General features: G+C 36.2%; 1 pseudogene; it reads right to left on the bottom strand.

Annotated features, from left to right (window-relative positions):
• Window positions 1-16422: 16422 nt before the first annotated feature.
• On the bottom strand, window positions 16423-22477 carry LOC138168783 (rho GTPase-activating protein 21-like; annotated as a pseudogene).
• Window positions 22478-22783: the final 306 nt, after the last annotated feature.

Below are 22783 nucleotides of genomic sequence, written 5' to 3'. Positions count from 1 at the left end.
AGTACAGAAATCCAATGAAGAGAAGAATACCTTAAAAAGCTGAATTGGCCAAATGGAAAAAGAAGTACAGAAATTCATGGAAGAAATAATTCCTTAACAATTAGAATTGAGCAAATAGAAGCTAATGACTTAATGAGATAAAGAATGAAAAAAATAGAAGAAAATGTGAACTATCTCCTGGGAAAAACTACTAATCTAGAAAATAGATCCAGGAGAAATAATTTAAGAATTACTGGACTACCTGAAGTCATGATCAAAGAAAGAGCCTAGATATCATCTTTCAAGAAATTATCAAGGAAAACTATCCTGACAGTCTAGAATCAGAAGATAAAATAGAAATGGAAAGAATCCACCAATCACCTCCTGGAAAAGATCCCAAAATGAAAACTCCCAGGAATATTATAGTCAAATTCGAGAGCTCTGAGGTCAAAGAGAAAATATTATAATCAGCCAAAAAGAAAAAAATTCAAATATAGCCACAGTCAAGATAACATAAGATTTATAGTTTCTTCATAACAGGACTGAAAGGTTTGGAATATGATATTCCAGAGGGCAAAAGAGCAAGGATTACAACCAAGAATCACCTACCCAGAAAAACTGAATATAATTTATAAGGATAAAATTATTTATAGCAATTCTTTTTGTGGTAGCAAAGAATATGGAAATTGAGGAGAAGCCCATCAATTGGGAAATGGAACTATTGTGCTATAAGAAATGATGAGGTGGGAGTGGAGTGAGGGGGTGGAGCCAACATGGGGGTGTAAAAGCAGGGACTTGCTTGAATTTTCCCCCAAACCCCTCCAAATACCTGTAAAAAAAAATGACTAAACAAATTCTAGAGCTACAGAACACACAAAGTGACAGAGTCAAACAAATCTCCAAACCAAGACAACCTGGAAAGTAGACAGGAAAGGTCTATTGTGCTGGGCTGGGAAAGTCCCTAAATTGGAGAATGGCTAATCAAGTTACAGTATATGACTGTGATGAAATACTTTTGTGCTATAAGAAATGATAGGCAGGGTAGTGTGAGAAAGATCTGGCAATACTTATAGGAACTCATGCAAAGTGAAGTAAGCAAAACCAGGAGAATATTGGACACAGGAAGAGCAATGTTGGTTTTTTTTATGGAATAAAACAAGCATTTCTGTAACATCATATAGCAAAAGAAAAATACAATTGCACATGAAAGTGCAAATCTATTATGTGCAACTTGCTATTCTTAATAATTATTTTATTATTATATATATTTTAAACATAAAATTATCTGAGCCCTGAGGGCAGTCAGGGTGGTGGTCACTTTTGCTTTGGTTGGTTCCACTATAGTCATGTCTATCATCAATAAAGTGGAGGACTATAATGTCAGAATTCAGCCAAAACACGACCACCATCTATCCCATCTGCTGGTGGCAAATGAAAGTGTTATTGAGATATTCTTGAAGCTGGATAGTAAAAGTGTATTGCATCCCCTGCCAAGTAAAGGCAAACTGGTTTTGATCTCTTTCTCTTTCAGAGGGATAGAAGAGAATGCATTGACCAAATCTACTATTTACCATGCATGCCTACCAAAATTATGGTCACAATCACTATATCTGACAAAGGGGAAGCACCATGTCCAAAATCTGATTCAGCCCATAATAATCAATAGTTATTCCTGAAGTGTCATTAGCCTTTCTCACTGGCCACACCAGATTGTTCACTTAGAAGATGGTATTATTTAAGACTCCAGCATCTAATAGTTTCTTTTTAAAATTAGGACCATGTTCTCACCTTCCTCTCCTGGAATTCTATACTGCTTGAGTTGGACCACCTTGGTAGGTGATGGCAACTGGAAAGGGTCATAAGTTGCCACTTATATCACTATTAATAGGAGAAGAAAGGCAATGGTGAATGACTTCAATCAGCCAGAGTGTCAGTCTGCCCTGGTCAAGCAGTTTAACATGTCTAAACCTATACTACATTCCTCTGTGGGGATTGCAACTATAGTCTACTTAATGGTTTGGAACAGTCTTCCAGTAATCATAGTAGTCCCTTGTATGCCCCATATGGTACAAAAGAGCCAAATTGCTGATAGGAATTTTCTTACCCCTTGCAGGTGGGCTTTCTAGTACAAGTCATTTGGGTTACAGTGTCTATGCCACCCAAGAAATATCAAATCACACTGTTTGCTCATCAAATGAAATGTTTGGCCATCAAATATTCCCTTGGGATGTCCCAGGGGAAAAACCAACCTGAGAACCATGTCCCATACTTTATTCTTCTTGCCAGATTTGAAGGGGATGAGGTATAGGTACAGGATGGTTATCTAGGAGGTTTCTTCTCCTACCTTGGAAGGGGGAGTGGATGGGGATGAAGCCCAGGAGTCTCTGTCCAGTAGAGTATGAATCTTCCAGACTAGCTCCTCTGCCTTCTCTTCCTCATTTTCTGAGGTACAAGGAAGTCCCCCTTCAGTCTATTCTAAAGGCAACCTGCTGCTTAGCCTAGGGCCATCCTCGTGCCAATCTTTCAGTTTGCCCTACTTTTATTACCTAGTCACCCAGATCACTTTTTGTAGTATGTACTTTTCTCAGAACTGTCACAGGTCTTCCTGTCAAGGAGCAGAGTTGGGGACCCCATCAATATCACTTCATGACACCCTATGGTCTAAGAGCCATGACCAGCTGACCTTCAAAAAAATGGTTTCAGAAAGAAGTCTCTACTGTTGATCACAGCTACTTCCTGACTTCCTGACTTTCTACCCTTAAAGTCACTTCTTATCTGGGCTCCATCCTTTACTCTCTGTGGTTTCGTTTCTATTTGGAAAATACTGCTACTTCTTTCTCTTCTGGTCCCCTTGACCACACAGGGAAGAAAACTGTCCAATTTCCTGTTACATCGTTGTTGAGATCTTGAGGGATCTGCGGGACAAAATCCCTCGATCACTGAACTCTCTTATAATTTAAATCTTTCTGGTGTCTGCCTGCTTTCTGGTGTCTGTCCCACTCCATTAGGACAATTTCCATTTCCAGGGCATCTTGGGTCCCCTTCCCAGGAGCTTTCTTTTCAAAAGGCCATTTTGTTGATGGCAGTCTTCACCATACTCCTGGGAACAATTTGTAAGGCAACATGAAGGAGTGGTTCAGGTGAATAATAATACTACCACAGAAGACTAGCAGTTAATAAGGCTTTAATACTATTCACAGAGAGATGAAAAGAATACCGGTCATCAGGGATCAGTATGGGTGAATGGCCCCCTTTGCTTCATGATCCCATGGGAAGCACATAGTTAGTAGTTCAGATATACCATGAGATATGCACTCAAGTTAAAAGCCTGGAGCCACTAAAGGCTTAAGTTGATAGACAGCCACTGGACAAAGAGCTGATTTGGCATCAATAGGAAGATTGCCACATTGACAATGGGGTGAGGCAGTGGAGCAATGTGGATTAATGACAATGGAATATTCATAAGATTGCTGGATAAGGAACTAGGAAGACTGATTCTAGCAATGTCACAGAGTACAGAATATGGAATTTAAATTAAAACTGTACCATAGCAAGTAGGCACGTAGGGATAATGCTTGATTTCCAATTTAGTTAAGCCTTTAGCATACAGGCTTCATGAGCTATGAGGGTGGATAAGGCCAAACCAGTTCAGACCATTTTTTACCAGCTTGCACCAAGATATTCTTCTGCTGAACCCTGAAATATGTGCTCCCAAAATCTATGATGCATTTCAGACTATGTCCAGCTTTCTTCTTCTCTGTCATGTGCTCCAACAGGCAGTAGTCACTTAGTCTAAAAGTTTCCATCACATCCATCTCAGTAACTGGTTGTTTTCTGTTAATGAGAATCGGATGCAGGATAGAATTTCCTCTTGTTAGTTCCTCCATATTTTAAGTGATGAAATTATCATTAAGGAGAGTCAAGAATTTATTAGGTGCTCTCCGTGGAGAGAGCTCTAGCAGATGTCTGAATAATTGAAATCTCCCATCAGTGCTATATTATAACTCTGTGCCTGGTGTAATCTATTTCCCAAACTTCTTTATTTCTTCTTCATATCCAACTGATCTTGTATTATATGCCAACAACAAAATTGCTTTTTTCTCCCTTCCTCAATTTTTATTTCAATGCTATCTGACATGTATCACCACCTCCCCCACCCAGTTCCTGAATTTCCTCACATTAGTATACATTCTTAGGATATGATCTGAGCCTCTACCCCATCTGACCTATCTGCTTTCTTTTAAATAAGGGTAGATCCAACCAGAGTCATATTCTAGTCATGAGTACCAAGTCCTGGTAATACCAATGAAGTCAAACTGCCAACTTGTGTCCAAAAGTCTAGTTTATCTTGTTTGTTACCTCAACTTTGGGCATTTGTTTATAAACATCTGAGGCCAAGGGTTGTGATACTGGCTCCTTTGTTGGATTCTGTCCCTGTAAATTGCTAAGCATCTCACTTGCTATTTTCCTTGAGTTGTAGCTGTGCTGTATGATATTTAGTAAAAGAAAAGTACAAAGGAATTTCTTCACTTTCCATTTGTTTTATTTTAAAGCCCTCTTGATTAGATTTGCAAGACACCAGGCAAATATTTTGCTCCCTCCCTAGTTAGGAATCTATTATTTCTTAATTTAAGCTGTGGTCTATAAATCCAAATTATATCATTAGACCATATTTTTATGTTATTATGTTATTAGTAATGTTTTATAGATTCCTTCTGGTAGTATCACTGGTGCCCATGTGTGTAAATTGTTAGAAGTAGTAGCAGTTACCTGTCTTTATAAATCCTGGGAGGTTCTCTATTATGCCTTGGATACATGCACCAAGAAAATCGTAGAATTCTTTATGGTTGTTAACAGATTTTTTTAAAGGCTATTGTCACTCACTGTTACTGCTCTGCCACTTCATTCCTTGAAGGACAAGTAATAGCTTCTTTCACAGAATATATAGATTCTTCTCCATCAAATTTGTTGTTTTTGTTTAATGCCCAAGCATATAGTAGCCCATTTCCTTCCCTTCCTCATCTGCATAAATTTTTTTTCACTCTGACTTTCAGACAAGGATCATTTCACTTTGGTTATTCCAGATCCTTTTTTTTAAAGGGATTTAAAAATCCTTTTTAAAAACCTTATTCCCATTGGAGTTCTTCCAGTTATTTTAGGAACATTTCATTGTCTTTATTGACTTTTAGTGAGGAGAAGTATTCCTTGATGCTCTTCACCTGTCCTGATCTTGGAACATAGATAGCAGTGATTTGACTACAGCATAAATACAAATAATGCAATACTCAATTCAAGTCATTACTCTTCATATTGATGGAGATTCTCAGTCTTAATTTTTGAGCTGTTTGCTGTATCTTCCCTCCTAAACACACCCCTTTAAAAATTAATGGCTTTTAAGCACTTAATAATTTGACAACAATTTCACATCTAATTTCCTTTATCTTCTCTAACCCCCTTTTAAAGAAGTCATTTGATTACCAATTTCTTTTACTTAGAATTATTTCACCTGTATTTTCCTTACTTATTTTGCTTAGCTAGCTACAGCACCATGACCTAGTGTTCTTCATCCTTCTTTTTTGAAGAGGACCAATGAATTGGATTTAAGTAAAGGCAGAATTGTGCCAAATTGTCAGCCTCACTCTTTCAGAGTCATAAAAGTTCAGTGGCAAGACTATAATCATTTTATAGAGTTGGAAAAAAATTATAAAATTCATCTAGAAAAACAAAAGGTCTAGAATATCAAGGGAATTAGTGAAAAGAAATGCAAGGGAAGGTGGCCTAGCCATACCAGATCTTATATTATAAAGCAGCAATCATCAAAACTACTTGGTACTGGCTAAGAAACAGAGTGGTGGATCAGTGGAATAGGTTAGGTACACAAGATACGGTAGTCAATGACTATAGGAATCTACTGCTTGATAAGCCCAAAGACCCCAGCTTCTGGGATAAGAACTCACTATTTGACAAAAACTGTTGGGGAAACTGGAAAATAGTATGGCAGAACTAGGCATAGACCAATATCTTACACCATATACCAAGATAAGGTCAAAATGGGTAAGTTATTTAGATACAAACAGTGATACTAAATGCAAATACAGAGAGCAAGGAATAGTTTACCTGTCAGATCTATGCAGAAGGGAAGAATTTATGACCAAACAAGAGATAGGGAAAATTATTTATAAGAATACAAGTCATTCCCTAATTGATAAATGATCAAAGGAATGAGCAGGAATTTTTCAGATGAAGAACTTAAACTTTTCTATAGTCATATGAAAAAATGTCCTAAATCACTACTGATTAGAGAAATGCAAATTAAAACATCTCTGAGGTACTACATCATACCTATCAGATTGGTTAACATGACAAAACAGAAAAATGATAAATGATGGAGATATGAGAAAATTGGAACACTAATGGGCTCCATCCTTTACTCTCTATGGTTTCGTTTCTATTTGGAAAATACTGCTACTTCTTAGTGTATTTGGTGGAGTTGTGAACTGATCCAACCATTCTAGAGAACAATTTGGAACTATGCCCAAAGGGCTATAAAAATGTGCATACCCTCTGACCCAGCAATACCACTTCTGGGGCTATATCCCAAGCAGATAATATGAATGGAAAGAGGACACACATGTACAAAAATATTTATAGCAGCTCTTTTTGTGTTGGCCAAGAATTAGAAATTGAGGGGATGCTCAACAGCTAGGGAATGGCTAAACAAGTTGTAATATATGAATGTAATGGAATACTATTGTGCTATAAGAAATGATGAGCAGGATGATTTCAGAAAAACCTGGAAAGATTTACACAAACTGATGCTGAGTGAAGTGAACAAAACCAAGAGAACATTGTACACAGTAATAGCCACACTGTGCAATGACCAATTTTGACAGACTTACCCCTTCTAAGCAATACAATGATCTAAGACAATTCCAAAAGACTCATAATAGAAAATGTTATTCACATCCAGAGAAAGAATTATGGACTCTGAATGCAGATTGAAGCATACTATTTTCTTTTTTGTCTTTATATTTTTTCCCTTTTGTTCTGATTTTTCTTTCACAATGTGACTAATATGGAAATATGTTTAATATAATTGTACGCATATAACCTGTATCAGATTGCATGCCATCTTAGGGAAGAGGGAGGGGAAAGAGAGAAAAAAAGAACTCAAAATCTTATAAAAGTATATGTTGAAAACTAAAAATAAATCATTTTTAAAAAGAATTTATAATGGGAAAATATATTTTCAAATAATTAGATTATTTCATTAATTATCTCAGATGACTATAATTAATTAATCTGCATAAAGAAAAGTGATACAAATATATGACTTAAAGTCATTCCTTGAGAGAAAAGTGATCAAATGAATAATTTTTTAAAAAAAGAATTGCAAATCATAAACAGTCACATGAAAAATGCTCCAAATAAAAAATACTAAGAAAATTGTATGCTAGAACTGTAAAGTTTTAATTCCAAATTATCAAACTGGCATTGACAAAAGACAAAAATAATTGTTGTTGGAAGGGTTATAGTAACACAGTAACATAAATGCACTCTTGATAGATCATTGAGTTTATCAAATCATTCTGAAGACAAATTGAATTGTACCAAAAAAGTTTATTGTTCATATCATTTGACCCAGAAATCCCATTCCTGTGTATGTACCCAAAGAAGGCCAAAGATAGAAAGGACCCATATATGCCAAAATATTCACAGCAGCCTTCTATAATAGCTAAGAACTATAAAGGAAAAAAAAATCTGTATATGGCTAGCGATTCGGGAATGACTGAACAAATTCTTATATGAATAGAATGGAATATGACAGTGCCAAAAAAAAAAAGCAAATGAGTAATTCAGATAGCCATGGGAACACTTTATTGAACTAATTAAGAGTAAAGAAAGCTAGACCAGGTGAATAATATACAAAAGAAGTTCAATATTTATTTCAAATGAAAGCAATATTCCAAAGTAGCTACGCTCAGATTAAACGTATTATGTAATCCTGATTTCTGAGGAGAGGTAACAAAACACATCCCCTTCTCTTGATTTTCCTTAACTTTTTCTCTCTTTTTCTCATTCTTTTTCTTTTTGTAATTTTTGTTTTTGTAATTATGAGGCAGGGACAGATATACCTCAGTATTTCAGGAAATATCTTTGGTATAAAATAAGAATCAGTCAAAATGTTCAAATAGAAAGGAAAGAAAAGAAAGCTATTTATGCAAAGCACTTTGCAACTATAAAGACATATACAAAGGGGAGTTACTTTGCTTCTTATCCTAATTCTTTCGTTCCTTTCATTTTGTTTGATGGAGTTGGGATAGAAATAGTCCTGGGACAAGTTGCTACCATGTAATTATTCTTTTGTATTTAATGTTTTAATATTATGAATCAAGTGGAAAAAATAACTGTTTTGTGTAGTTTTATTAATAAAAGTATTAGGATTTAAGCTCATCTATAGGCTCAATAAAAACATCCCTAACTGTAATAGCTGACAGGATAACAAGAATAATATATACTTCATCCTATTCTACTATGGGATAATAATTCTGTCTTCTATCACCTACAGTGATAAATACTTCTAAAGATGAGGCACAATAATAAAAAAGGAGGGGAGGACAATATCTACAAGGCATTTAGAAGAGGCAACTCAAAATATGCATATTAGAAGCCTTAATTCCATGAAGAATACAAATTACAGAAGGAATAAATAAGTATGTTGCTGTTCAGTTGTTTTTTTAGTCATAACCGATTCGTCATGACACCATTTAGGGTCTTTTTGGCAAAGATCCTGGTGCTCCTTGCAGCTCATTTTACAGATGAGGAAACTGAGGTAACAGGGTTAAATGACCTGCCCAAGACCACCCAGCTAGTAAGTGTTTGAGGCTGGATTGAACTCATGAAAATTATTCTTCCTGATTCTAGCCTAGTGCTCTATACACTATGCCACCTAGCTGCCCCTATAAATAAGTCTATGATATATGAATAAAAGTCTAGTATACAGTATAGACTTTTATTTTAACTGAAAAATCTTTTTTTTTAGAAAAAAAGAGAAAAATGAAAAAAAAAGTTGAGGAGAAGAAAAGGAGGTATTTTACTTAAGGGAGAAAAAGAGGGGAAAATTTAATAGTAAGATTAAAAGAAGGAAAGGGAATCAGTAAGTAATCAGTAAAACTCCAAAACATGGGAAGATTGGGGTGCTTCAGGGTAAGGGGAAGAAAGTCTACTGGAAAGGGGCCACCTTAAGGTGACCAAAAATAACTGAAGAGGCAAAGAACCATTTTTAAATAATATTTTTTTCTAATTACGCACAAAACAACTTTTTACATTCATTTAATAAAATTTTTAAGTTCCAAATTCTTCCCTCATTTCCTCCCCTCCTCCATCATCAAGAAGACCAGCAATCTGGTATCAGCTATACACATGTAGTCATGTAAAACATATTTCCATATTAGAGATATTGTGAAAGAAAACACAGACCAAGAAAAAAAGGAAAGAAAAGCTTTAAAAAAGGATGTGTTGACCTGCATTTGGATTCCATCAGTTCTTTCTCTGAAGTGGATAGCATTTTTCATCACTTATCCTTTGAAATTGCACTATATCACTCTGTTGCTAAGAATAGATAAGCTATTCACAGTTGATCAAAGTACAATATTGCTGTTATTGTGTACAATGTTCCTCCTGGTTCTATTCACTTCACTTTGCATCAGTTCATGTAAGTCTTTCCAGGTTTTTCTGAAATCTGCATGCTCATCATTTCTCATAGCACAATAGTATCCCATTACATTCATATACCACAACTTGTTCAGTCATTCCCCAACTGATGGGCACCCCCTCAATTTCCAACTCTTTGCCATCACAAAAAGAGCTGCTATATTTGTGTACATATATGTCCTTTTCCTTTTTTAAAAAATCTCTTTGTAATACAGACCTAGTAGTGGTACTGCTGAATCAAAGGCTATGCATAATTTTATAGTCTTTTTGGCATAATTCCGGAATGGCTGAAATAGTTCACAATTCCACCAACAGTGCTTTAGTGTCCCAATTTTCCCAAATTACCTCCAACATTTGTCATTTATCTTTAATATCATATTAGTCAATCTGATAGGTGTGATGTGGTACCTCAGAAATGTTTTAATTTGCATTTCTCTAAAAGTGATTTAGAGCATTTTAAAAATATGACTAGAGACAGCTTTGATTTCTACATCTGAAAACTGCCTGTTCATATCCTTTGACCATTTTTCAATTGAAAAATGACTTGTACTCTTAGAAATTTGACTCAGGCAAAGAATATTTCTTGATGAAAAAAGGACTAACAAAATTGTAATTCTGAAAAAAAAATAGAGAAAAATGGCAGAATATATAAACCTAATTCTCATAAATTTAAATGTGAATGGATTAAACAATCCAATAAAATGAAAGTTATAGATTTGATAAAAAAAAATAAAAACCCCATAATCTGTTGCTTAAAGAAACACACTTAAAAGGAAAGTCATGCATTGAATAAAAATAATGGGTTTTAACAAAATGTATAATATATAATGACAAAATTAGTAAATGCATTCTTTATAAATCAAAAATAGCAATCAGTTCAGAGAGCAGAAACAAAAGACATAGATGCACTAGGAGACATAATAATGAAATCCTTAATAATGAGTAGATTTGAAAAATTATTCCAAAAATTAACAATTATTTGAAAGAAAATAATAACAATGAAACAAAATAACTAAAATTTCTAGAATGTAAGCTCAAGCAGTCCTCAGGGGAAAATTCTACATCTTCAAATATATATGAACAATATAGAAAAGGAGATTGATAAAGATTAATAAACTGAATATGCATTTTTAAAAGTTAACAAGTGATCAAATACAAAATAACCACAAAAGATATTAAAAATTAAAGGAAAAATAGATAAATTAGAAACCAGAAAGACTATAGCAATGAGAAATATTACTATAAGCTGTTTCTTTGGAAACAAACAAATTGATAAACTTTTAGCCAACATGATTAAAAAGGGCAAAAATTCAAATCAACAAACCAGCAAATGAGTATTTCTGAACATTTTTAATCTGTTTTATCATGTGTTTTCTAAGAATGTCTGTCAGTTTTCTTCCTTTTTTGTCGAGCAAGTGCCACTGTTGTTTTTTTTTTTTAATTCCTTAGGAATATTGGTCTTGGGTATCCTTTAATATTGTATGGGGTTTTTTTTTTTTGTTCAGCTATCTAAATCTGCTGTGGTCCATTTTATAGTTCTGAAAGTGTACGTTAAGACTAGTATTGTGTAGGTGGAAATTGCTTTCAAAGTGTTCTTCCATTTAAGCTCTTATTTCAGGATACCAGTAAGACTTTCAATGTATTCATCCACAGCCTTTTCTTTGATATCTTTATGCTTGATGCATCTTGCCTGGAGGAGACCAAGGCATTTGTAGATATTGCCTTCAATCAGGTTCAAGGTGACCTCTAGATTCAAGCTCAAAGTCTTAAGTCTCTATCTTCCCTTGGTGCATGTTAAGAATTTTACACTTTTTGAGTACAAATAATATTTTTATATCACTGAAAAAAGACTGTACAAGAGGAAGCATTTAAATTTGTTTTTCAGTGATGCTATATAGTTTCATGTCATTAAGGGATTAATACATCAAGGGATTAATAAAGTGTTTTGTTTCTACTCTTTTAAATTTGGAAGACATACTTAGTTCTATCTAAGAGAGATGATAATGGATTTAAGGCTAGATGGAACTATAACAGACTTAAACTATCTTTCTGAAAAAATGTCACATTTTATACCAATGATTATTTGTGGCATATTTTAAATACAAAACATTTTCCATGTGCGCATCAAATATTCAAGTGACATAACTAATCCATGAATATGGGATTGAGTCAAAGCCTTTTCAATAATAAACAAAGGCAATATAAAAAATTAGTGTTTTTGGATAGCTTGTTCAATAATTACTGAGTCAGTAAGTTTCTCTTTATACCCCCTTGAGATTTTTTTTGGCACACTCCTTTTACTCCAAAGCAAATAAATTATTTTCTTATAAGTTTACAAAACTTTAAAGTGATACAAGCTGTGAGTGCTGGAGGACAGGAGGACCTGAGTTCAGTTCTGCTCTCAGACACAACACCCACACACAAAAAAACTAGCCGTGTAACCTTGGGCAAGTTACTTAACCCCAATTGCCCTCAAAAAAAAAATTGGACTATAATTTGTAGGGATTCCCTACATTCTCTCTCTCTCTCTCTTTCTCTCTCTCTCTCTCTCTCTCTCTCTCTAATAAACAAGCAAAACTTTCTTTTAAGAGGTGGGATCAAAGAAGGAGGAGAGGAAACTGGTAAAATGTGTTACAATTCTTGGGCCATTGAGAAGCACTTGAATCAATCAGGAATGCTTTTATCTGATTCCATCACTTTTCAGTGTTATAGAGAAAGTAGTTTCAGTCACCTCCTTTGACACAGTAACTCTGTTGTTAATCATATTAACAATGTGCATACTCTGTTTCTTTTTTGATTCAACTTGAATTTTTGTCGTGTTGGACTTCTTGAAACTGCAAGAAATTTTCTACATCCTTTTTGTTTAAAAGTTCTTTCTTTCCTCTGATTTCTTTACTTCCCAAGTCCCTTGTGTAGAGTTTTAAAATGATATTGATCTAAAAAAAAATTGATCCTTGTGCTACTTTGATTATTTATATTGCATTGACTTTGGTTTTCAGTTGCTGATTAAGGGAATCTAGAACTTGTAATATTCTTGTGTTGCCCAGATTACTTTTTGTATATTTTTTTTTTGTTGTCTTTGAGCAATATGGAGTTCCAGTTTTCTACGTGTATATATTATACACTACTACAGTGTATAATAGCTAGAAATTTATGGAATCTTCCAGTGCCTTTCCATACATCAACAATTCTCCCAAGTCACTTTGGCAATAGTTGTGTTTAACTCTTATGCTAGTCAAAATTCCTTGATAATTCCACCTTTCTTTCTATGGTTCTTATCACAACACAGGGAAGGTAGAAGAAGGGAACAAACATTTATTAAGTACCTACTACATACCAGGCTCTATGCTAAGCAATTTGCAAATATCATCTCATTAATCACAGGGTCTGCCGTACACAGATAGTACTATGTGGAGGTCTTGAAATGTTTTTCACTTTCCGTCAATTACTAGGGAAAGATATATTCATTCATGCTGATTATAGCAGATAACAGTATTTTTTAAATTACTCTCTTTTGTTGTAATTTGTTTGCTAGTTGGATTCATGTCATTATACTTAAAAGGGGACTTATAGAATTCCAGCTGAAGTATACTTATCTAATTTTAAACATAATTTGAGATCAGTCCTGTATGTCATTAATTTTGTTACTAGATATCATTCCTAGAGTTTGCTTTAAGTGAAGTTTTTCAGTGATTTCAAGGTCTTCATTTGTTTTCCTCCTTTAGATTTTAGTCATTCACCAATTTTAACTCTTATTTTATTAATCTGGGCTTAAGGATAAAAACATTTTTGTGATTACCTCACACTAGTTATCAATAAATTTTCATGTGACTTAGCAAGAAATAATTTCCCTCACCTTGTTCTTCTCATTTATTTTCATCTCAGACAGAAAAAGATTTGCAAAAAGTCACTATTCTGTGTTTATTCCATTATAGTCAATGGACTCTTAGAGGTAGATAAAATAATTATTTTTTTCAGTGAATGATGAATGAAACATTAGGATATAAACTCATCCTTTGTAGGTTTCCCAAAAGCACTCTTGATACAAGTCTGGTAACAGACAGAATTATGGGAATTAATAGATTGTTCTTTTCCAACACGATATTAATTTCTTCAGGTCTCTATACTTTTAAAGCTTTTTATGCTATGAAGCCTGGAGACTGTCAGTATTTGGAATGGCAACATCAATTAAAAATATTTTTTTTTTTACCAAAACCTATTTCTAGTGTTTAACTGGGTATGCACACGGGCATGACACAGATTTGGATTCATTAAGCCTTCATGCAGAATTATATTCTTTGTAAAAGAAGCCAGTACCATCCATGATTGATCCACTATCTACACGCCTATGTTATAACATTTATAACAAATCTGGTATCTGAAGGAAAGATACACATATAATATGTTCATTTAAGTTACTTATCTTACAGAAAGATTAAAAATTCAAGTCACATAAAATTCCAAAAATGTATTAAAAGTTTGAATATAAAACTCAGAGATCCAACTGGAATGCCTAAGGAATGGAAACTATCACCTGTGTTAAAATCGGCATGATGTAATGAATAGAATGCTTTCATCTGTTTACTTTAAGTTTTCCAATTTAACAGTCTAATTTTTATATCTAATTTAACATAATAAATATGGCACCCTAACAAACCCAATGAATTGTTATGATAAGGCATGTTTGTCAGTGACTAAACCAAAAGAAAAAATTTGCTGCATACTAATACCAGCTATTTTACTCATCAATTTCTGGTCATAAACCTTGTACAAACTACACAGTATGTTGCAACAAATACCTTATTTATATGCAACCATCCAATATATTTTGAGTATACATATACATTATAGATTTTTTCCCCTTAACTTTATGTTCTTCTGGTCATAGAAATGCACAATGAAGACATTCCACAATGTACATTGATAAAACCAGTACAAAATGAAGGCTGCATAATAACAATTATATTTTTAAAATTATATATGACTATATATAATACTATAATACATTATAATAATTATATAATTATATTATATATAAATAATTATATATTTTAAAATATAGAAAAATATTTACAGAGTTATTGGAACATGTTAGAGTAGCTTTTGAGTTGCTGTAGTGGATGCATCCATTTAGTTCCTGGGGTTGGGGTAATTTTTGAGGATTGGTAACAGGTAAAGGACTATCATTTTCCCTGACATTCTGAAAGCTTTCACCATTTACTTGTTTAGATGATTGGGGTGGTATGGAAAGAAGGGGTCTGTTTGTCAGAGTTAGGTGCTAGGGGAGCCACCTCCCATCTGATTCACAGATTTCTGTTATATTAGTGTTCACCAGTCTATGCTCTCCAAGCTTTCCTGGATCGAAGTCAGATGTGCTAGTACGTAAAGGTTCTCATGTAAGCCAGTCTGAAATGGGGAGGTCTTGGGCTGGACATTTGGGTTTTAAGAAGAGTCACAGAAGAAAGTTCAGACTCTATTTCTCCACTCTGTTCTGGAAACTTCCAAGCATTTAAAACAATAATTTCTCCAAAAACCCCTCTGCTCTCGGAGGGTGTGTTGTCTTCTGATGTTTTTTCTTTTAGCATTCTCTGCAGAACTATTTTTCTGACTCCCCACCCCAGCCATGTCATCTGCAGATGTTTTGAGCCTCAATTTTAGCCAGTCATTTTAATTCTCCAAGTGGGTTCATGTTTTTTTCTGATTCATTTCTAGTTAGTGCCAGCAAATTACCTGTTGACTTTTCTTTCTTTTTCGTGTCAAATACTTTAGTTAAATTATGAGGATGATTCTTCCTCATTCTTAATGTCATCTACACCTTCACTCTCCAACTTTTTTTCTGGAGAGATTATCACATTCAATTTTTGTGAACTAAATGGTTGTCTCCAGCTATCTAAACTTGGTGCAAACTTCCCTCAGTTCAACTTAATTCACTTCCTTCTGAGTTTCTCTGACTTGTCTTTACCATTTCTTGGATTTTCCCCCAAAAGAACTTCTCCAAAATAAAACCTGTGGCAAAAACTGGGAAATCATTTCCACGGTCTGTTTCCACAGGTTGCCCTTCACTGATCAATTCACTCTACTCCTCAGTCTCATCTCCCTTGCTCTATGCAACATAGTGCACCTCTGGGCTTAGCCTGCTGGCATCAAGGCTGGTCAGGTAGGCAGATGAGGTAGTGGCTGAGCAGTCTGAGGCAGCAGAACTGGCATTGGCCATAAACTCATTGCATTTAGTTTTTGGACTGAAGGACTTCTTTGCGGTAATCTCACCAGGGATGGTAAGGAGGGAGGGCTAAATAGAGCAGCAGGGCCAGAAGGAGGTGAGGTGTCTGGGAGCTGAGAGGATGTTTGGGGGCTTTCTTTAAACATGGTGAAATGGTAGCCAGAAGCAGGTGATTTGTTGTGTTTTGAGTTGGGAGGCAGCAAGGGCTCTCCAAATACCACATTCTCTTTCCTTGGTGCCAGCTTTTCCTCTTTTCTCACATGCAAGTCTTTTTTTACTACTAGCATCTTTAGTCCTTTGCTTTCTCACTGGATCATTCTCTCTTTTTGACTCTCCTCTGCTATCCTCTTTACTATTATTATCATTGTGAGGTTGCTCTGAAATTTCTTTCTTGAAAAAGACATTATCCAACGTTTCCTCTGAGCTGCTTGGCTGTGCTTTCTCTTGGTTTTTGTTTTTTCCTCTTGCAACTGACTGCTGCAAAGATAGAGGATAGAGGCAAATTCCCTACTGTCTTGATCCTTTTCAGATTCTCAAGAACCCTTAGATTTTGCTGAGTCACTAGTAGCTGAATCTGATACATCTCCAGGAGATACGCCTGTCCTTCCAATGTTGGTCAGTAAAGGATCTATGTTTGGCACTGGCTGAGATTCTACAGTGGTTTCCTCCTGAACTGTTGTAAGAGGCTCTTCTGCACCTTCTTCTGTGAAAAACCATTCATGATGTTGGATTAGGGTTTCTACAATTTTGTACTGGTCAGGCATATGAGTCACCATATGTGTCATATTAACTTCTGATGTTCTTCACAAGGGTTGGACCAAAAACAATGGCTCAATTTCTTGGCTCCATCTTGTTTTTTTCTGAATCTTCTGCTACTGTCTTCAGATGAGCACAGAGAAACTTAAGGGTTTCATAATGATCAGGCAAATCGTGGATTAGTCTTTTTAATGTTTTTAGACACTCTAGGGGGTTTTCTTTGCGATTTGCTTCAATGAAGTCTGTATATTTATCATTCTGAAGAATTTATAATTCTGAAGTATTATTTCAGATAACATTTAAGTCTATTTACCATCCTATATATCAATATCAACCATTCCCTTGTTGAGTTCTTCTTGAATATTTGAGATAGCAGCATTATTTCCAGGAACTCTGTAAATCCCTGTATATTCAAGTCTTCTTTCTCCAACTAATTTGCAGCATATTTCAACTATTAGTGGAATATACATATTGGTATGAGCTGCGGGGAAGTCATCCCGTCTGACATCAAAGGTCCCTACAGCAGTTCTTTTTTTCTGAAATGTTTTCCTCATGATGTTTGGAATACCTTTTCTCCATGTGCCTTTGTCTTTTGGAGGACTGGTGTCATCTTTACTGAAGAGTTTTCTTTCTGACTCTTCTTTGGGAGAGTGTAGACTCTGAAATTTTGGTTCCAATTTAGTACCAAGCAAAAAGTCTGCTTGATTCTGAGATTCTGGTGAAATGTTTTTTGGCAACTGGTCTGCTTTGGTCATTGGACTGCTATGTTCCTTTATGCTCTGGCTAATGAGGCCTCTGCTAGTGACTCCAGTTTCCTCTTCATGGAGGTGGCTGCTTTCCTGGATGGTCTTGATCCAGGCTAACATGTCATCTCTGTCTCCAGCTTGAAACGAATATTCATAGTCAGAGGTGGTAAGCCTGAATGCGTTTTTTTCTCTTGGATTCCTTGTGGGAAATCTCTACCAAGCAAGCATTCTTGATACATCGATGGGCTGCTTCTCCTTTGACAGAGTTGGTCGTTCTCTTTTATCTCTGTGCGAGTAAAGCGAATGGCCCCGAAGGATAACATACGTCTGTTCCCATTGCCAGATGCTCCCACCAACCCACTTCCCCTTGTCAGTGATGAGTTGTCAAAAATGGAGCCATCCTTCCTTGGCGGCGTCACTAGATATGTCTGAAGAGGACTCTTTTCTGGGGCCTGGAGTCTTCAGAAGATTTTTGGCTGTCTCATACCTTGATTCCCTTCAAGCCAGATACATGTTTAAAAGACCCTTTTTGGACTCTTCTCTGTACCCAGGCCTTCATCATATGATTTTTGTCTCTTGGTTTTTTAGTTGCACTAGCCATCTAGGATGAGCCCAACAGATCCATGATTGTATGATAGTTGATGTCCAATTAAAGGGACTGAAGTTGTAAGTCTGGGAGTAATTGTTCCTATAGTGGGTACATGACAGGTGGATGCCGAAATGACAGCAGAAGCTGTATATATGTGCTATCATAATCACTGCTTAGGATACTTGGCTCATCTATAAATGGAATGCATGCCAGGGAATCATCAGGTGGACTGGAACTTGATGCTTTCCTTTCCTCAATTCTCTTTATATGGACTTCTCAGCATGCATCCTTAGGCAACCAGCAGGTAGTGTCTGATGCAGTCTCTTGGTCATTTACTGCCAAGATGTATTACTGGTGCCTCAAAGGCTGTGGTGTTTAGTGCCCAGATGGAGGTTTTTCCCTCTAGACTACTGTTTCTTTGTTATCTAGAGAGCCTTAGTTGAATTTCGCCTTCTTGTGAATTTTGTTTGATAGTGATTTTAAATCACCTAATGGAAGATAGCTTTCACTCATCTAAAGTCCAAGCTTGGCAGAAGTTACAGATGAGGAGGGGGACTTCCCAATATGGACCATGTGGTCTGGTGCACTTTCAGCTCATAATCTTGATTGATGATTTAATAGATTGTTTGAATGTAAGTGATTTATTGGTCTTTGATAGCAACAAATGAGTTCTGGTTAAATGATGGTTTTGCCACATATGTAAAAGGAGATTTTAAAGAGTTACTTTTACCAGAGGTGACCTATCTTATGAAATGTCTCAAGGAAATGATGTTTCATAAGTATTTTGAAAATTCCTATTTGACTGTAATGTTTTAAAATCTAATGAAATTTTCTGAAACTGAGACCCAGATCCCACTCCTCTACCATTCACTGTCTACCATTAGGAGCCACAGTAAAATTTGAATTTTGAAGAGACTTAAAAAAAGTCTTGTTGCCTAGATCTTTAGTAGATACCTCCTCAATTGTCCTGTTCTGCAAATCCAGTTCGTTTATAAGTCATTATACAAGGTTCTCTGAATTCACTTTTTCTGGCATGTTGCTTTGCCTAACAAGATAATCCCACAAACGAATTCTATAGCTCCTAAAACTAACAGGTACGGAAGTGAGTGCCTCTTGGGATGCACTTCTTAGACAATACTTCACCAGCATGGGGTCCTCTAGTCTGAAGTGCCCACCAGAAATTATACACTAGAGCCCCCTTAAACTTGCTAGAGGGGACCCCCACTAGGTTCCTTGGAAACCACCTAATAGGCCCCAGTAGTAAAGAAATGTTTCACCTGTGTTGCTAGAAATATGCCACAGATTCCCACGGATTCAGGTCTGTTTCGCTTCAGTAGAAATAATTCTAAGGTTTTGTTTCAATAGGAATAATACTGAGAATGCTTTGCTTCAATGGGAATAATACTGAGAATGCTTTGCTTCAATAAGAATAATATTGAGAATGTTTTGCTTCAATAAAAACAATGATAAAGACATTGAATCCCTTAGAAACATATTCTGTTGCTGGCAATCACATTGTCTATAAAATTTTGTCTAACAGAAAGCTCGGTACTGTCTTTCCCTCTGAGAGGCAGTCACCGGCCGGTTAATAAACACTCCTATCAAATTATAATTGGCCTAGCTGTCCTGTTATATCTCGGGTGTCCATTACATAGTCTTTCCTAGGACATGCTATACTTCCGGATCTGAACTGGTTGAGGCACTCTATCATGACAGGAGAGATACTCCTTTGGCATGCCTGGCACATAGTGTGATTTGATACCACTTGGCTATAATCTGTTGTGCTCTGAGAAGCTGCTCTTAAACTATCTAATCTTTCTTGAATTGTCCTACACCCCATGTGTAATCATCTATTATCTATAATCTATCTATTATGTAATATATAATATATATTATCTATTATCTATAAACTCTTCATAGGTTTTTTAGTTTTTCCAGTCTATATACTGATGAGAATTTGGAGAATAATGATTAGTAGAAACAGAGGGAGTTATCTACTGCTTGAGGCCTACTGCTTGAGATTCCTTCTGGACATAGTTAAGGGATTTAGCAGAAACTCCAGAAGGATCTACTGATCTCGACACTGCAGTCTGATGTATTAAATGGGTGATGGAAACTGAAGATGATGGTGATAGAGTCCTTGACACTGTTTTTAAAGAGGTCTGTTCAATGATGCCATACCTGACTTCTTCAATTCTGTGTGATAGAGCTGTAAGGTTATTTCTACCAGATGACAAATCTACAGCCTTCTCAGAAGGCACAATGACAGTCCTTACTGTTTCATTGCAAACACACACTGCTGTATTGGACTTCACAACATCTGGTGGTGACAGAAGCACTAGTACTTCCATTCTATAGGCCCTGCCAGGTTGGGTCAGTCCTGGAGTACTGACTGGCTGTTTGCTCAGAAAAGATTCAGAAGGAGCTACTTTCACAGACTGTGCCTTTCCTGAAGTGGAGGGTAATAGCCAGGGATAGCAAATGAGTGGGGGCTCAGGAGTATTGTGGGCATTGCCACTGTAAGCTTCACTGCTTTTCAAGTAGGCATCTTCAGAATATGCCACTTGAAGGATATCTTCATCTTTTGGCATAACACTAAGTTCCAATGTGATATCACTGTTCTGAATTAAAGCAATTACTTGGGAATAGGTCTTTCCGATAACACTTGCACCACTGAATTTTATAACATGATCACCCATGCATAATCCAGCTTCAAAAGCAAGTTCTCCTTCTTTAACTTGCTTAACAAATATGGTACCCATAGGCTCTAGGCATTTTCTTTGCTTTCCTCCTCTGTTTCCATTCTCTTCACCCTTGCAGGAGAAATGAATAGAAAACTCTGGGGGATATAAAATGCCTTAGTGTCAAACCAAAGCCTCTTCAACATAACCATTTTCAGACCCCGCTCTTTCCCATCTTTGTTTTTTGTTACCTCCTCCACAAAGCTGATTCCCACCTCCATCTCCCTCAGATGACTAGTCCAATGTGTCACCGTTATTTCACTTCAAATTACAAAGAAGGGACAAATCCTCTGGAGTCCATATTGGAGTAAAAACTCACACACACCCACAACAATGCAATTCCAATCTAGCCCCAGCCATTGGGGAGAGAATGAAAGACAATGGGGACTATTATATTTAAAAAAACAAACAAACAAACAAAAAACACTTTCTTCAAAATGCCTAGATAATCACTTTGTACTTCAAATGAATTTGGGGTCTTCCTCCATTTCTACTGGTTGGATAATTGTCCCACTTCCTCCACCCCTTCCCCTGGCAATGGAGACCCTGAGTTGTGGGTTTAGGGAGGCGGGCTGGTAGGGCTGGCCTGGGAAGGTGGGGGCCTGCACAGCACTAGGTTGCAGGCTTGGTTAATATTAATGAGATGGCCAGCAGGGGCCAGGCTAGGCTGGACACCTCGGCAAGCACTGCTGCCACCTAAAAAAGTTATTCTTAAGTTTTTATAAATCAATATTAAGTTTGTATGGTCACAGACAATAGTACCTGTGATAACACTTTATTTCCTATAAAGTCTGCTGTCTGAGTTCTTAAAAATATTTAGAGGTCTATACCTATAGTAGAAAATTATCATCTGTCAGTTCATGAAAGACAGCAACCTTCTAATGTATGATTCTAGCAATGAGGTCATATCTTCCTAGATATTCAGTAAATGCTAAATTTTTTATTGTGACATGTTACACTATCTCCACTGTTTCCTTACATAAATATATATTCATCATTATATCTGAGCTCTTTAAGGTTGATCCTACTTTCGTTTCTAGTGACAATGACTTGGCCCTGAATTGCCATAATAAACAATTCTCTTTTCTTGACTCCCTTTACTTTCTCTATCACAACCCTGCAGAGGGCAACAGGGACTAGAAGATGAATAGGACAACTCTTCCCCAATCCACCTTCTCAGACTGGCTTTTTCAGTTTCCTTTTATGTGTTATTTTTCCCTGTTAGAATATAAGCTCCTTAAAGGCAGGAGCTTTCTTTCCTTCTGCTTGTATTTGTGTTTCAGCACTCAGAACAATGCCTGGAACATAGTAAGTGATGAATAAACGTTTGTCATGTATCTGATGTTTTTTCTTGACATATTGTTAGTTGAGTTTGTGTGAATATGCCTATGAAGGGCCTTTTGATTTCTGGATCTCAATAGTTTCATAGGCTCCATCTTGAGCTAAAAAATTTTTAGTGGCACTTAAATCCAGCATTGAGTACCTATTATCAGTCTTTATTATTGTTCAGTAAAGTGATTCTTATCCCAAAAGTATTTCTGTAGGTTTTTATGCCAATCTTCTCCTTCTTCCTTTTTTAAAGGAAGTATTTAATCATTCTATAGCTGCCTTAGGGTGGTGGGTCCAGTGTGTCTTTAATAGTGTACTGGTTCTACCTTTGGTATTCATCTTTACCCAATTCTCAACTGTGGTTCCAAGAAGGTGTAGAATGTGCCATACCTTGGTAAACCATCTCAGCAGAGGGGCTAAACCAAGCTGAGGGTAACCAAGAGACCTCAGACCTGTCGGTGAGTTAGAGGGATGGCAGAATGGGCAAATGAGAACAACCTGTACAAATGACCATGAAGGTGGCTGAAGCAGGCCCTGTGGAATCCCTGGAGCTTGGTCAGACTCAAAGATGTCCAGGTCATCCACTGCATCCTGAGCCGTCACCAGTCATCTTGACTTTTGTCCTGTCACTGGACTTCAATAACTCTTTAACAGAGAGTGAGGCTGATGAATTTAATATTTCATCCTTGGAGGTAATAGATGGTTATTG

The sequence above is a fragment of the Petaurus breviceps genome, unplaced genomic scaffold (assembly GCF_028583685.1).
Source record: "Petaurus breviceps papuanus isolate PSGF00001 unplaced genomic scaffold, PetGlider_PUasm1.0 37, whole genome shotgun sequence".
Classification (NCBI taxonomy): Eukaryota; Metazoa; Chordata; class Mammalia; order Diprotodontia; family Petauridae; genus Petaurus; species Petaurus breviceps.
This window is presented reverse-complemented; position numbering and strand designations above follow the sequence as displayed.